At 37.3% G+C, this 16,383-nt stretch overlaps 1 protein-coding gene across 7 annotated transcripts in view; it reads right to left on the minus strand.

Annotated features, from left to right (window-relative positions):
• Window positions 1-13,816, minus strand: part of kmt2ca (lysine (K)-specific methyltransferase 2Ca) — a 159,134-nt gene extending 145,318 nt beyond the window's left edge. For all 7 annotated transcript variants that reach the window (XM_079602700.1, XM_079602699.1, XM_079602697.1 and 4 more), the window contains exon 1: window positions 13,575-13,816. The gene's annotated coding sequence lies outside the window, so the exon portion shown is untranslated. The remainder of the gene's footprint in view (window positions 1-13,574) is intronic.
• Between the last annotated feature and the right edge of the window lie 2,567 nt (window positions 13,817-16,383).

Raw genomic sequence — 16,383 nt, forward strand, 5'->3', positions numbered from 1 at the left:
GAAGTTTCAAGTAAAAGAAGTTTCTCCCGATATTCCAAAACAACTGACATTGACAAGTTCAGAACAGTGATTTTATCGCCTGTAAGAGCAAGACATTCATATTGTTGCATTGTTGATGTTGCATTGCCTGGGAATGTGAAACTGAATTACTGGTTAATGTGTGAAATACACTATACAAATAAAAGTAATAATAATAAACAAGGACGAAGTAAAATGCGCACGGCAGCACAAGCATTCCTATGATTAGGAATGAACTAGAAAACGCTCACTCTGCTCCATGCCAGTGGAGATGCACTGCATGTTTGAATCCCTGTTCACATTTTACTTTCATTTTTAAAGGTTTCCTGCACACAACAAAGAACACAAGTCATGTCTGATTTGCAACAACAACAACAACAACAACAACAAAACTTACTTATGAAAACCAGTTCTTTCTAATGAGTCAGTCAAAAAGATTCAGAGTTTAAAAAGATTAGAGATTAGAGATTTGAAAGACTGACTAACTGACACACATGTCCAACTCTAAATGAACCAAAAAACGTTACTGTGGCGTTCATTAAACAACATGTAATTAAAGGTATAAGACAACAGAGTTTATTTGGATATGTTAATATTGGTATTCTTTAGAAAATGATTCAAATCTAGCTCTAGGCTACATATAGCAAAATGTTAAAGATTCCCTATTACAAAAAGTTAATTCAGTAATTTTGGCACGTGTGTGAATCTGCATGCTTTTTTTTTACAAGCATAGATAAATACATTAGTCAACATTTGGTGGTTCTTGTCTTAGGACAACTTTGATTAAAGGGTTAGTTCACCCAAAAATGAAAATAATGTCATTAATGACTCACCCTCATGTCGTTCTAAGCCCGTAAGACCTCCGTTCATCTTCGGAACACAGTTTAAGATATTTTAGATTTAGTCCGAGAGCTTTCTGTCCGTCCAATGAAACTGTATATACAGTATACTGTCCATGTCCATAAAGGTAATAAAAACATCATCAAAGTAGTCCATGTGACATCAGTGGGTTAGTTAGAAGTTTTTGAAGCAAACGAAAATACTTGTTGGTCCAAAAATAACACAAAATAAGACTTTATTCAGCATTGTATTCTCTCCCGGGTCTGTTGTCAATCTGCGTTCACGACTCCGCAGTGACGCTGCTGACGTAAGACGCTGATGACGTAAGACGCTGATGACGTGTTATCTGGTGCGCCCGAGCTTCGTTTACAGTCTGAGGGAGACGCACGCTATATTCTGCGTTTCCCTCAGTCTATAAATGAAGCTCGGGCGCACCAGATAACACATCATCAGCGTCTTACGTCAGAAGCGTAACTGTGAAGGATTGACAACAGACCCGGGAGAGAATACAATGCTGAATAAAGTCTTATTTTGTGTTATTTTTGGACCAAAAAGTATTTTCGATGCTTCAAAAACTTCTAACTAACCCACTGATGTCACATGGACTACTTTGATGATGTTTTTATTACCTTTATGGACATGGACAGTATACTTATACAGTTTCAATGGACGGACAGAAAGCTCTCGGACTAAATCTAAAATATCTTAAACTGTGTTCCGAAGATGAACGGAGGTCTTACGGGCTTAGAACGACATGAGGGTGAGTCATTAATGACATTATTTTCATTTTTTGGTGAACTAACCCTTTAACTTTTTTGATTCACTTCAAATGTTGAATAATCAATAGAACAACTTACAATTGAAAGAAACAGTGCTTTATGTTTTTCAGGTAAGTCTAACAGTATTTATACATAAATTGAAGTAAAATGTAAAATAACACTGCATAGTCTTCACTGTATTAGGCTAAATATAACAAATCTTTGTTACAGCTACAAAAGTGATTCTCTTTGTATTTTGTTGTTTGATTAAAGGGGTGGTAAAGTATGATTTCACTCTTCTAACTGTAGTTAGTGTGTAATGTTGCTGTTTGAGCATAAACAACATCTGCAAAGTTACAACGCTCAAAGTTCAAAGCAAAGGAAGATATTTGCTTTTAAAGAAAAGGACTACACCAAACGGCTGGTATGGACACACGACATTCCTCCGGGTTTAGTGACATCACCAACCCTAAAATGTACATAAACCCGCCCCCGGGAACACTCAGTCCATGTTGAGGAGAGGAAAAGTTGTATAAGAGTACATTTGTGAGTCAGCTCAAACTGAAAGAGAACGGAATTTGGCGTGCGCACAGAAAACAGCTTTCACGTCTTCTTACACTCAAATGGTTTAAAATCTCATGAATGTTTAAACTGACGGACCTAAAACACGTGAAAATGATAAATTTTCGCTCAATGGTTGAACTTAGCAATTAATCCAAGAGTCACATGCGTTTCAAACTGTGATGCCTGGTTCGAATCGTGCCTTACTTAAAATCATGCGAGTTATGTGTCATTACCAAAGAAAAAAATCATAATTTTAACACACACAAAAATACTTCAATGAAAACATCAGAAACAAGCAAATGTGTTCAACGGTCCACCTCACAACTGCAAAACACAAATCCAGGCAAAATCCTCATTCTAGAATTCACAATGCATCTAAACTTCCAGCGTACACCTGGCGTACACCCAAAACCACGGTGACTTTGCGATTTATCAATATGGACGTTGGTTGGCGTACTGCACGCTCAAGTCCTACGCCAGCTCAGGAGGTGGTGTACATGTACGCACGTTTTGAGTTAGTGCTGAAATGCGCAGAAAAACAATTCCTAACACCACAAAACGCACTGACAAACTAAAGATATTATCATTAACAGCGTCATTAATAGCCTAATCAAAATCATAATACTATTAAGAAGAATATTACAAATTGTCATGCAATTATTCATATCATCATCACTATTGTACACCCCATTACATGTGACGTCATGCGAAATTCAACGCTAATAGTTTCAAAACACGTTCTGTAAAATAATGCATTGTTGTGATAGGTAATTTGCTCAACCAAACAGCGATTTAAACTGGATTTCCACCGGAGAAGTTTCTCCTCTTTGCCGTCTTCCGCGTGTCCATGGCGTAAAATGAGGGCGTGGGGGAGGCGGAGACGTGAATATATAGGGGCGTGTTAATCTAATGACGATCGTTTTCAGCCGCGGCATTTATCAAGAGGCAGGTATTGCGTACACCTGAATTGCAAAGGTACGCACAGCTTCATAAATCAGGCGGTGAGAGGAGTGTAAGCATAATCTTACGCCAACATATACGCCCGTTTCGACGCAAGATTGATAAATGAGGGCCATTCTCACTATTCTCAAAAGGTAATTTACTACTCATTAAAAAAATTCTTACATAAAACACATTACATTAAAACACTTGTTTTTATTCAAATAAATGCAAATTAGAGATCGACCAATATTAGCCGCTTTTCCACTGTCGGGCCAGTGCGAGTCAGGGCTAACAGCGTGCCGGGCGGGGCCAATAGCCTCTGACCTCAAGCCCTGAGGCCAAAATCAAGTTGCTTTTCCACTCGGGCCAGTAGCCCCTGCAGCCCTACCCTAAAACCCAACCCCGTAGAACGACGTCACACAACCCAACCATTTCACCAGCTGACTGAAAACTAGCTAGATTGCAAAATGAGAATGACAGAAGCAGACGTTTGGTCTTTACAAAAAAGACTTACGATTACAGCATCGATATCTGACCTATGTTTTACAATATTTTTTTTACAGTGACAGTAATGTATTAATGTGTGTCAGGAGTGCACAGCAATCATGCTGAATCAAACTGGTATTATATTTAACATTATAAAAAGAGAACACGTAACTATTCAGTTGCACCAATTCCATTTATTTACAATCACAGGAATGCACAAAACAACTCATTAAACTCATTAAAGGGCACCTATTATACAAAATTCACTTTTACATGGCGTTTGAACATAAATGTGTGTTTGCAGTGTGTGTACACAACCACCCTATAATGATAAAAATCCACCCATTGCTTTTTTTTTATCCCCATAAATCATGCACTGTCTCAGAACAAGCCGTTCTCAGATTCGGGGCAACGTGACGTAGATTTGCACAAGCCCCGCCCACAACTGTTGACTGACACTGCAGTTTTAGTATAGACCAGTCCTGAGTGAGCTAAACACGGTCCAACATTGTTCGACGCCGGAGCAGCTGTAGAATATCTCCTGTGATTGAGGTGTTTTGTTGTTGGATGTAAGAATGAACATAGCAGTCTTCATTTACTCCCGTTGTTACTCGATGCAGTTTATAATCTCCTCCGGAGCGATAGGCCTAACATTACTGATCACGGCAGAAACGCAAGTGAGAGCGCGCACTTTATGACAAAACTCATCGAGTCGTTTTACGGATATAAAGTTTACCAGTTTATTAAGCACCCACTGAAAAGGTGCGTAAATTTGTTTACTGTTAACAAAACAAGAGTTTTGTGTACTTCGCTGTGCATGTTGATGATAATGAAAGGGAAAGAGAGAGAGTTTATGGATAAGACTTTAATCCGCACTTCTTATACTGTGTTTATTCAGCTCTTACAGTGATTTTCTGGAGTAAAACTGACGCTTCATCTTTTGTGTGATGTACAATAAACTTCATTAAACTCATCAGAACATTTTTGGCCATCATTCGGACACTACAGCAGGCTTGTACTAATAGTGGATAAAAGCAAGATGAAAAATAAGTTATAACCGTAATTAAACTAGACTATTCCTCCATCCTCCATACAGCATATATTATCTGACTCTGTGGGCATTATTGACTCCAGGTCGAAATGAACACCTCTACTGAGAGTTTCTGTTCTGATATTATCAGATTAGATTGTCTTGGCTCTCAGCACGAGCTTGTGAGGCTCCGCCCTCTGTGCCGGCAGCAACAGCTCATTTGCATTTAAAGGGATACACACTAAAACGGTGCATTTTTCTGAGCCCCAAAAGTGACAATTTAAAAATGCTGGGGAAAATTATCGGTTGGGTAATACACATACACACTCTGGGGACATCAGAGACTTGAAAAGGGGCATAATAGGTGCCCTTTAAGGCTTTTAAGTCCCAAGGCTTAGGCTTACACATTTAGAAAAATATTGATAAAATATGTTTACGTCACATTTCTTTAGAAAGAGTGAGCATTTCTATTAATTGTCCACAAAATGATGTGATCTGAGGAGGTATGAGCGATTTCATAAGTTTGGCTCATGCGAGTCAATCGGAGTGCATGGTTTAATGACATTTATTTTTTATTTTTTTAGACAGGTAATAGACAGTTATTAAGGCAGTTAAGATGGATCTTTTTAGAGCAGCAGTCAGGAACCTAAGGCTCGCCAGGTCTCAACTGAAATGACAACAATCAACTGCAAACCGCTTACGTTTCTATGGTAGAGCGTTCCTGCACTCAGCTTAGTAGCTTGTTTGTGGTAATGGTGAAATTTTTTTTAACAGAAATGTACTCAAGTATATAAAAAAAGTGACTGGACAAACATATCCTTTTATTTAAACTGGTGTTTTGAGACATTTCTCCGGATACTTTCGCTTTTGCCATAGAGACATTTTATGTCTTATAAATGTGTCGTATTTATGGTAATCCATGCAGCTTTCAGTTGATGATGCTGATTGAAGTTATTAATAACGAAACATGAATGAGAAAGAAAAGAGAGGGGTGTGCTAGATATTAAAAATAAATATTAAAAGCGCAATAAGCCACGAAACTGATTCCGCTACCAACCGCACTCCGAGTGGAACAAGTACAAGCATTAGCCTTTGTCTTTTGTCGTGTGCATAAACGGCCAGATACACACAGAAATATGTAAAAATGCCAAAATGTCGAGTATTCACAGAAAAAGTAGATGTAAGCACTGTGTGCGTTTTTTTTAAATGTGGTCGATTCGATAGATTCTCAAAAGACAATTTTTTTTTTTTTTCTGTAATTATTTCCGCAAACATTGAACAAAATATCTGATTGATGTTAATCTTATTACAAGTCTTCTCCACTAAATGTCATCCTCTTATTTACCTTGCGCGACATTGGGGACCCTGTCATTCATTCAGTGCTTAACATGGCGGATGCAGGCGCGCCTTTCAGTGTGACATTTGAAGGAACGGTCACTGTCCCGATCAGACCAGTCCTGCATGGTCAAGAAAGTTTATAATTTGCACGCGTTTTCAAGCCTTGCCAATTTAGGAATTCAAGCGAAAGAGAACTCTGTGTAAGTTTTTGTGTGCACACAACCAAAGCACACACATCGGAGTCTCAATCACTTTAGGCTGCACGATTACTCAAAATTAAACCGCACTCGATTTGGCAAAGGCTGCGATTATTTAATGCGCAGCTTGTCAGTGAAGTACAGCTCTGTGATCAGTAGTAAAAGCTGCTGCATCTGAAAGCCAGAGGGCGCTCTTGTGCAGAAACTCCAAATATGCCCCGCAGAAGTAGCCTATGCCCCGTCATTCCAGGAAATCCCTATGGGCATCATACTATCTGCAGCTGAATAAACAGAAGATTGAAACGCTTTGATTGATTAAGCTTGACTAATAAACACACAACTGCCTTATTATGTGTAATAAGAAGCCACATCTCACAGAAGGATGCTCAACTGTCGTTAAGAAGTGAGTTTGGAGTAAAAACATGTTATTGAATGTTGTCTTTTGTTGGACAAGAGGTTCATAAATGCTTCTCATGTTTGGAAAGATGTTTGAAGCACTTTGCTTTTTCAAATGCACGATATAAGCGACTCAAACTCGCAGTGTTGTCAGATGGAGCAGCATTTAGTACTGATCACAGAGCCGTGCGTCACTGACAAGCTGCAAAAAAAGAAATCGCAGCCTTTGATTTCATAATTTACATAAGCCAAAATGGTTTAAGTGCGATATGTTAATTTTGATTAATCGTGCAGCCCTAATCAGCGTGCAAATAATAAATTTAATTCACTTTCACGTTTCCCTGCATTTAAAAGACAAATTCACACAAATGTATCTCAAAATGCCCACCTTTGCGAGTAAACATTGCAGTGTTATTTTACATTTGATTACTTTATTCAATTTATGTACCTGAGAACTACTGTTAGTTAGACCAACCTGAAAAACTTAAAAGCACTGATTATGACATTTGTATCTTTGTTCTTTTGTATTTATTAATTTGTGTTATTGCTAGCTTCATTATTTATTTGTTCTTCTGTTATTGACTGACTGTTTACTTGTCTTTAATTACCGTATCTTTGACATTTTTATTAGTTAGTTGTTTTAGCTGTGAAATCTAAATTGGAATCAAGAATTGTTAAATTTCACTGCAATTTTGGGTATCATAACCTTATTTATTATACAAAAACAACAACCATTTTATTCACATATTTTTGTAGTGGGGCCATGTAGTGGGTGGGTCTCTCTCTCGGTCTCTCTCTCTCTTCTGACCTAGGAAGGGGATCTTATTATAATATTACCGCCCCTTAATCTGTACGTTTCCACCAGTGGCGCCGACATTTGGTTTTCGCAAACGACAACAGTGTAACCACTTCTAACCCAATGGCAAAAGTTTGAGCAAAGCATGCAATCTCTCGCTCAGGCTTCATCCTTGTAGTATTTTGAACCAAAAAATGTCACAACTGTCTTATAAAGAGATGCACCGATTACAATTTTCTAGGCCGATTCCGATTTTTCATTGAGTTTGACCTGCCGATACAGATTTAATTTTTTCTAACCACTTTACAGCACACACAAATATTTTTTTTTCTATATTTGTTTTCCATAAAACTCCACATAGGCTACTTTTAACCAAACTGAATAATAAAAACAAGTTTACATGGGTACATTTTCTATAAATATTTTTGAGACTTCATTTTCTTTTCCAACACAGCCTACTCCAGTTCTTGTTGGTTAAAACACAATAGACATACAAAATATGTGCATTTTGGGCACTTTTTGTGTGAAATCATATTTATTTTGTCCATCAAAAGTGTCATTTCACTTTAATTGAGCGTGAGCAGTGCAGCATGCCCGCGCTTCACTGCTACTCACACGGCGCTCCTGCTTGACGCTCACGCGACGCTCCTGCTCTCGGTGTGAATGCACTCATTGTTTAACATGAATGCCGGAAAAAATACGCGCCGCTCGCGCTTGCGGTGTGAAACGGCCATAATTGCGTTCCATGTGCACGTGTGATGTTTCGCGATGTTAATCATGCGGCGTGCGGGTCCATTTGATCGTCATAAAATCGGCATTTAAGTCAGACTGACCGGTCGGTCGTGGCCGATCACGTGAAAATCGGCCAATTCCGGCCACCAGCCGATCAATCGGTGCATCTCTGTGTCAACTTATGTAAAAGATGCGTTTTACACAAATAATTGTGTAAAACAAGACGGTACATGCAAGTCGATAAGATGAATCAATGTAACTCCACAACAACTAGGCTACATACAGTAGTACATCCACTAACCATTCAGAAACGTCCAGGTGCAGTCTAAAAGTTGACTAGCAGCCTCTTCCTGAGGGGGTATTTTGAGCTGAAATTTTACACATTCTGCGGACACCATGGATTTATATTACATCTTGTGAAAAGGGGCATAATATGTCACCTTTTAAAAAAGCTTAAAAGCTTAAATTTGGGGGGGGGGTCACTTTAATTAACTCCCCTACCTTAAAACTAAATATTATTTGTGTTGCAAAATTTTTTAAAACTGTGTTTAACAGCATTACAGGGTTTACACTCAACGGTGTAATGTAATAAGAAAATATAACTTTACACACGAAAGGTTAGTAAGTGATCTTTTCACACTAAAAACATTGTACTATGAATGTCCATATCTTGCTATAGCCTACTATTGAAGATGATTACAGTGTTAATGATGGCATGCTCCTGCTGTTTTAGTCCATAAACCAAATCCATGTACAAGACAGTTATAGGGTGACATAAGGAGGACCAAACTTCTATCACACGCATGTTAATACATTCACAATCAGATTATGGACTTTATCTTATCAGAACTTACAGGAGACTGTGGCAGTGAGCAGTCTGAACAGATACCCACAAATAAAGCCATAAATTATACTGAACACAGTTGTCAAAAAGTTGTTGTCAATATTTATAGGCCTATAGCAAACCAGCTAAAGACTTCATACTTAAAATAATGCATGACTATTACAGATTTAAATAAATAAAGATCAGCATTGTTGGGATACACAATGAAGATCTATAAGAATCAGTGACAGAATTCCTGCCACATCAAACTCTGCTCTACTGAATTCAGACTTCGTTTTCAGGTATCAATGGTAAACCGAGCACGCTAGGGCAAGTCAATCCTTCACCAGATACTAGTCTCGGTAACTTCTCACTGAGACGAATGTGACGAAATAGCAACTTGAAACTCAACAGCACTGGCCCAAGCGAGGGACTGGACATTAAGTAGCCCAAACCAGAGGGCTTGTGGTGTCAATGATCACTGAACGCATGTAACACCAGACAACATCCAGGTACCGTGGGACTTGTTTATGAAAACAACACTGTGTGAGACAAAAATGTGACCGTCATTCCCGCTGTGACATGTGACATCGAATTTAAACAAAAACACCTTTTTGATTTAGCAGTAACTTAAGAACTAAAACGGGGTGGTTGTTTAAAACTTTTGGTTTCAGTCCGTTTTCTTAAACAGTGTTTGTATGTTCGCAGATTCTGTGCAAGGTCGAGGAGCTTCGCTGTGGTGAATTGAGATGAATAGGTCTGATCTGAACTCCTCTGGAGAGGCTGCCATTGATGCAACTGAACTCAACCAATTCTCATGTGTCTCATTAAACCACTTAAAGTGAAAATTGGTCTCCTACTATTATGAGAATCATTCAGCAGAGCTGCAGAAGCAGCGGGAAGGCAATGTTCAGAATTGAGAAAGCTTACTAAATACTGTGCACTATCAATACTGCCCAATATATTTTCTACTATTTATATTTCAAATAATCAGTTTGCATGTGTGTAAATCGGTCTTAACTGTCAGTAGTCTAGTCAAATAATGAGTGAATTAAATCACACTGGAAATTAAATGTGCATTCTGTCATACAGTGTGTGCATATTGTGCTCTGCCAGGCTAGTCATTACTTTCATACAGAAAATTAGAAAACTGTGCACAGTATACATATAAACATTAACTGTAAAAAAAAAAAAATGTATACAGTAAAAAAAAAAATCTGTTCATTGGTTAACAGTAAGTTCCCTTACTAGGCCTAGGCTATATAATGGGAAATTGTAATATATAGGCCTATAACCTTACATTTCATGTAATTAATTAGCCTACTCATATGAATACTGTTAAATGTAACGGTTTTGGAAGCTGCATTTTTTTTATAATGAACTGACATCCCCAGAATTCCCTGAGAAACCTCACACACTTGATGTTTCTTCTTAGATTGTTTGTCTATCACTTGTATGGTTTTTTGTTACATCTTATGTTGTTAAATTTATGTTTATTGCATTATTATGTGTTATCATGATGGTGTGTTGTATGCATGCATGACACTGTATGCACCTTCTATATATTAGTATTTACCTCAGCTTGTGGAACAGCAACTTTTGATGAACTTCAAGTGCTTTCCCTTTACCCCGTTTTGTTATGGTGGCTTTTAGTATGTTAGTTACAGGACAGATTTAGTCGATTTTTTTTTTTATTACATTTTTAAATAGTAAAATATTTGTACACTGTATTTAAAAAAAAAAAAAACCTGGTAACCACTATCGTGATATTAAATCTTTAAAATGACAGGGTTTTTTTTCTTTTTTCAGTGTATGCTATTCCAAACATAGCCGAAAGGCACCCACACATTACAAGATCATCAATCAGGCTGATTTTGGGCCCAATTCTCCCCTTCCGACAATCCTGGGTAAAGTCCCGATTATCTTGATGGCTCTACAGATTATCTTATCAGTTTTCCTGTGGTGTGAGCGTTTAAGAGTGATTGAATCTACTCCGTAGAAAGTTTTTCTTTATTTTCAGCAAATTTTCAGTTAAAAGCAGTCCAAACACTATTAATGCATTCAATAAAAAATGTCAGGTAGGTTACAAATCACTGGATTGGTTAAAATAAGGAGCAGCAAAAAATATATTTTACATATTTTTTATATTAGACTTCAAAGTTGAAAGTGGGCTTAAAGGGTACATGGGCTTAATAGGTACACTTACCCTATTATGGCATTTCTTCTTGACCGTCTGTTTATTTACTCTAAAGTCATGTTTCAACATGATAGATTTTGCAAAATTTCCCGTGTTCACAGTCGGGACTCTACGTAGCCCCTAAAGGGACAAAAATGAGATGGGAGGAAAACATTATTTGGCTATGCTTTTGCGTTCTCTTCGCAAATGTTTTGCGTTCTCCCTAGAAACTTTACGTTCACTCGCGTCCCGCAAAGAACACAAAAAGATTTGCGAGCGAAAACAAAAGTTTCTGCGAGGGAACACGAAGGTTTTGCGAGCGGACGCAACGTTTCTCGGGGGAACGTAAAACATTTGCGAGAGAACGCAAAAGCACTGACTTGTTATTGTTCCTACCATCTCATATTTTCTGTCCACCACTATGTCCCCTAAGGACTCCGTAGGACTCTGGTTGTTGGTGAATGGAATAGGTTAGTGTGTGGTGTGCGGTCTTGGTCACATCATGGCACTCCAAACACTTTAGGAACAAAACTGTTTAATATGATTATTATTATTTTTATATCGTCATGTTTACTCACCCTCAAGCCATCCTAGGTATGACTTTCTTCTTTCAGACGAATACAATCGGACTGGTATTAAAAAAAATTCCTGCCTCTTCCAAGCTTTATAAATGCAGTGAATGGAGGACAACATTTTGAAGCCCAAAAAAAGTGCATCCATCCATCATAAAAGAACTCCACACGGCTCCAGGGGGTTAATAAAAGCCTTCTGGTGCGTTTGAGTAAGAAAAATATCCATATTTAAAACTTTATTAGCAATGATAACTAGCTTCCGACAGACGGCTGTACGCATCGATTTACGGTAACGAAAGAGTAGCCCCTGACCTGACGCACGACGTATTGACGAATGTGGAAGCGCAGAGGAAAGAGCAAAACAAAACACCAGTCACGAATTAGCCTAGATGTCTAAAACGAGAAATTTTTGAAGAGAAATGTCTGAGGATTTCCATATAAGAGATGAGGAGCTTGAGTGTGTTGCCCAGCCTTCTTTATTTGAACCGGGAGACGCATCAGAGCTTACGCTACTCCTACATCGCATCAGGAGTTACTCTTTTGGCTTAAGACGACTTTGCGTAGGCCGTCTGCCGGAAGCTAGTTATTTTCGTTTTTAAAGTTTTAAACATGGATATTTTTCTTACAAAACCCCTATCGCTTTGCTTCAGAAGGCCTTTATTAACCTCCTGGAGTCGTATGGATTACTTTTATGATGGATGGATGGATGCACTTTTTGGACTTCAAAATCAGAACTGCCATTCACTACCAACTGGATCTATAATGAAAGCTTGGAAAAGCAATTTTTTAATATATATATATATATATATATATATAATTCTGATTGTGTTCATCTGAAAGAAGATATACACATAGGATCGCTTGATGGTGAGTACATCATGGGATAATTTTAATTTTTGGGTGAACTATCCCTTTTAGTGTCTTTGGGTGGATGACAATACGTTACGCAATACAAGACATTAACTAAACACTTTTACATTTTTCACATTTCATTTATAATAATTCAGCTGTTCACTTAAATAGTCCTGTAGTGAGACAAAGATTTAAAAAGAATGAAAGATATCCCATGTCCCTTAACTAATACAAGCTCATAAAAACTATTTACAAGAATTGCACAAGAATCAGAAAATAATGGTTGTAGACCCCGTATAACACGTCACACACTGCTGTCACTGCGTGACATGTCATGTCAACTAACCCTGTACAGCTGGAAAAGCATATAGGCTAGTACTTCGTAATAACTTGATAAAAGCAGGCACAACTAAGGAAGTTAGAATCCCCAGTTATACAACCAACATGTTAAAGCAGCTGGTTAGCCCTGGGGATAAATTAGCCTGGGTTGAAGGAAACTAGTTAGTTTAGCAGCTCTTATCTTGACTCGAATAAGATGGCTGGACCCATGTGAAAACAAAACAACTTTCTGCCACCAAACGTCGGTGTGACGTTTACTAAACAACGTCGTCCACACTTTTCTCAACTGAAACTAACATCGACATACAAACTTATTTAACCCAGATAGATATTTTTCACGTTACTTCCTTGTTGTCCTTTAAGGTCCCGTATGAAATGTAATACTTTCGTTTATTCTAATGGTGAGGGAGTTATGTCATTATTTAAAGACCTCAATCAAATTAACGACGTAAAGCCGCGGATTGATATGTGCGCTCAGACTTTATAACAATCTGTCATTAGAATGTTTCAATGTTACTCTTCTCACAGTTCAGTTCACACTCACACAGGCTGCAACTATCGCCACTTTCAAATGCAAACCAAAACAACACTTGTTTTTCACTTCAAACATCAAAATAGCGCGCATTTTACCCAAACGCAACTATAAACATTAACATATAAACAAATAATCACGACAGAAAGCGTATGTAATGATGAAAGAGTAGCGAATGCTTACGGAATTGATGCAATTCTTTTTTCCTTTCCAGCTTCCAGCCAACTTAATTCAGAATGTAATCCAAAAAGAAACTTTTCCCAAAGCTCTCATGTGGATTAAGCGTTTGGTACGATATTTCAGGTCGAAACATTCCTCATTTGGGGGAAAGAAGCATAGTTTTCCTCGATTATATGAATTTTAAAGTTGTAGCGTTTACTCCATCATGGTGGCCATGTTTAAGAGAGACCGAAACACTGCCTGTCACGGCAACGGACAAATAGACCCACTTTAACGTTTAAGACAGTGTTTCCGTTTTAAACTGCGCACAACTCGTACAGAACATCTATAAACCGAATATATGAGGTGTGATGTGCTAAAAATGTAAGTTATTTCTGTTAAAAACTGCATGGAGGTATTTTTAAAAAGTCTCACTGACCCTGCGGAGTGATACACTAGGACATATTCAAGGTAAAAAAGTCTTCTCAGTCGTCAGCGGTGGGTGGTAAAACGCGGAAGTAGAGTCTGGAAATTGAGCTGGATCCGAGTCCATGTCGCTTATCAGCATAGAAAAGGCAGTATTACTTCACTCAGACCCTTTGATCATTTCCTATCGCAAAAACAAATATTTTCAGTTCTAGATTGACATTTCTTAAATGCCTGAAAATTATGCATTATGCAAGTAAACCCTGTACTTTCTCTTTGTTTATAGGTTACATATATTGTGTAAATTGCTTTAAATTAGTTGCATTCTTGACTTTGACATAAAGGCTGTATTTTTCTAATTTCCTTTACTCTGTATCAACCACTATTACACTACATATGCTATACACTATTCTAAACGCATACTGTAGTAAATAATAAACAAAAAAATATCAAATTAAATTAAATACAATTAATGGGGAAAGGGAAAAACAAGACATTTAAATGCAGATTCCACATATTTATTTTGACTTGGTAAGGTAAATGTAGTAATAATCATAAACACACTAATTTCCAGGTCAGCTATTTTTCTCTTTTATAATAAACATAATTAGCTAATCCATGCATGCTGGGATTTTATTCATTTTATACTTTCATTATTAAAGAATATTCTTAGCAGCAATACAGACAAATTCAACAGATAAATGCATAGTATTCCATTTACAAATCAGATAAACCATTTGTACTCAAAGTTTAAACTTTCGTTGAACTACAGAGAATAAAACCAAAGATAAAGGAATAAAATACGTAAAAGCAGTGTTTTATAAGTACATCAGTAATTCTCTGTTCTTTTCTCCTAATCAAAAAAACAGAGGCTCATTAAAGGTCAAGGATTCTAGGGAAGATGTCCAAAGCAGTGCAGGTGCAAGAGGAAATGAGCTGCTTTGCCTGAAAGAAGCACCAGTGTTTGAAAGACAGTGTCTCACTGATGCTTTCATCGCTCTGCTTCAACACGTTTCCTCTTTCCCGCTCACTGAATGATCCATGCTGTGTGTGTGAGAGACCTATAGCGCATGGGACTGGTTTAACAAGTAATACAATTTATTATTTTCAGTAACAAACACTACAGGGGGTTTTAAGCGGTGCATTTACAACACTGAATCTTTATAGATGAACATTTTCTGCCCCTAAAATGTCATTTAAAAAAGTAAAAAATAAAGTAAAAGAACGATAACTACACTATCTATCAAGATAAGTCCTTAAAAACTTCACAGCATTTTCAATACCTTCACAAATGATAACAAGAACCTTATTTTGCGCATTTTGGGCTGTAGACTGAAAAAAACCAACAACAATCCAATCAATTCTTGAGGGACAAAATCAAGTCTCGCCCCACATTTTTCACTTGGATGTCACAATAAGAAAGAAAAGACGATCATAACTTCTGTTTCATTCAGACTTTAATTACACTTAGTCAACTTAAGTCAGGAAAAACTGCAGAAAAAAAAGCTTTGCTTTTGCACAGTATTACAACATTACAAAAACATAGTCAGTGTTTTTGTAATGTCAACCTATTCTCTATTTCTGTCAATTTAAGCTACTTTGATGCTGAATAAAGTGTTTCTCCACAATTTTTATAAGTGACCACAACAACCCATTTCTGGCTTAATTATACTTTTTTTGTTAGCTGATGAAGTGCTAAAGCTAAATGTATATTCGCTCGGTTCAGAGACTTCTTTGCATTGGTTAATGAGAGGTTGTACATGGCTTCAGTTAAATGATACACTTGGTAGGAAAGTATGTGAAGGGGAAAATAAACAAGTTTAGGAGAGATTATTTTATTTTTTTAATCTCCAACAAAGATCATAGAATGACATTAAGGCCCTGTTTGCGGTCGATAGGATCACAAGTAGACAAGGGAGACACATTCCCGTTTACGGCACTTTTGTCCACTTTCAACCACTTCTGTCCTGATTTCTGTCACTTCTGTCCTGACACATGCATGTATATATTTGAGAAATATTTGCATTTATATACGGCATATATATTTTTATATGATTTATTTTATATAAAAATAGAACTATTTTATATATAAATAACAATTTTTTCTTAAATGTATACATGCGTGTATTTATATATACAAAATAAGACCCTGCTTACACAGGTATTTAGTATCGTCCACTTGTGATCCGATCAACCAAAACGTATCTTAATACCATGTGTAAACAGGGCCGTTGATAGACGTGTTACCAGGGTGTTGCTATGCAGCACTTTGTAACTAAATTGGGTTGCTAGGGTGGTTTCTGAATGGCTGCTTGGAAGCTGCATGATTTGAGATATTCATAGAAAAGGCCCACAAAGTTTAACGCTTAAAGTCACCAAGAAATCAAAATTGACAATTCTTCTTCTT

This window comes from Phoxinus phoxinus (assembly GCF_949152265.1).
Source record: "Phoxinus phoxinus genome assembly, chromosome: 24".
NCBI lineage: Eukaryota > Metazoa > Chordata > Actinopteri > Cypriniformes > Leuciscidae > Phoxinus > Phoxinus phoxinus.